The sequence below is a fragment of the Palaemon carinicauda genome, chromosome 16 (genome assembly GCF_036898095.1).
Source record: "Palaemon carinicauda isolate YSFRI2023 chromosome 16, ASM3689809v2, whole genome shotgun sequence".
In the NCBI taxonomy this organism is placed as follows: domain Eukaryota; kingdom Metazoa; phylum Arthropoda; class Malacostraca; order Decapoda; family Palaemonidae; genus Palaemon; species Palaemon carinicauda.
In genome coordinates this window covers 5,949,056-5,950,997 of record NC_090740.1, presented here as the reverse complement: position 1 = coordinate 5,950,997, position 1,942 = coordinate 5,949,056, and positions in this window count along the sequence as shown.

Genomic DNA, 1,942 nt, shown 5'->3' with positions numbered 1-1,942 from the left:
TACCTTTAAGCAAGAGAACTCTAACTTAAACCATTGGAGGACCATGGTACAGAGGCTATGGAACTACCCAAGATCAAAGAACAATGGTTTGATTTTGTAATGTCCCCCTAGAAGAGCTGCTTACTATAGCCAAAGAGTCTCTTCTAACCTTACGAGGAAACTAATTATTGAAAAAATTGGAGTAAAGAAGAATTTTTCCGTTATCTTGGTGTTATCGGGTGTATGAGGACATAGGAAAATGTGGAAAGAATAGGCCAGACTATTCGGTGTATGTGTAGGCAAAGGAAAAATGAGAATGACATTTCTTCTGAGCCAATGTCACTTGATTAAGGAGGCCTTACACCAGCACAAGCTCTGGCTTCGTCATAACTAAATAAAATAATTGAGTTAAAGAGAGAAAAAAAATTTTTGGGAGGGATTATATTCAAAAATATATTTCACTTCCATGTTTTACCTACGCAACGTTCATCTTAATTGTATTATACCATACACTTATTCAGTCTGGTTTTTATTATATTTTGACTTCTTTTGATAAATGGGAATTCTATAAAATAGCATTTTTAAAACGTCTGGGCCTCTCTGGTTTGTACAGTAAATATGTGTGTAGATTTATTTACCAATTTTAATATTTTTTGGTAATTTTACAGAATTAAGCAGCTTTCTATTTCATTTTGTTACTTGGATATACTCTATTTATCTTACTGTAATTTTGTTCTTTCCAAAAAAAAGTTTTGATTTATATAAATAGATTATTTTCACTAACATATCTCTACTATATAATAAAGACCAAATGTCTGGCTATACACACATACATGACCTATATCATACACACACAGACACACACACACACACATATATATATATATATATATACATTTATATATATATTATATATAATTTATATATATAAATATATATATATATAATTTATATATATATATATATATATAATATATATATATATATATATATATATATTTCTTTCCGGTCACGCTGAGCGGCAACCCATCGGCAAGCACAACAACAACAAATGCAGCCGTTTTTAGTCCATTGCAGATCAAAGGCCTCAGATATGTGCTTATTCATGTCTGGGGTTTCGCCAGTTTTCATCGCGCTGGCCAGTGCGGATTGGTGATGATGGGAGACTTTCATTTGATCGCTCACAGCAAACCAACCTAGTAAAAGTGTCCCTGACTAGTGCATCTTTGATGATCATGGCGATACGGAAACCCTTTCACCACGTTGAGGTATCCTCACTCAGAGAGCAAAATCACTCATGAATTGCACAAACTGCCGTATGGTAGTTACGAAAGGGGGGAGGGGTTGGATGGGTTGAATCTCTGTGTGTGAGTGCATGTGCATATCTATCTATATATTTAGCTGTCATTTCTGACGGGTCGCGTAGCCTATACTAGTTACTAAAAAAATTGTATTATACAAAGATATATTGATTTAAAAACAGTCATCTTACTTGAATCATTTCCTTTTTTTTTTTTTTTTTTTGCTTAAACATTCTTTGTACAGTAAATAATAAAGTTATTACATCCGCCAACGATGCTGGAAGGAGATTATCTTTTACCCCTGTTAGTGTGCGTGTTTGTTTGTGAATAGGTATTGGCCAGAATTTTAACCGAGGAGTAACGAAACTTGCATGGATTAACTATTACGTAAAAAGTTGGAAAGCGTTAAACTTTGGAAGGTCAAGGTCAAAGCTCAAGGTCAAAGGTCAAGTAAAATATCCAATTCACGTAATCAGCCGTAAATTTGGACATCGTTGTCACAGAAACTTAAAACATGGTTCTTATTTGAATGTATCAAAATCCACACCAATTAATACATGTTATTGTCAAATGTCAAGGTCACGGTCGAGCAAAAGGTCGAGAAATAAGCTGCCGCGGCGGGAGGTCTGCCCTCTATTGAGTGCCCCTCTAGTTTTATACTA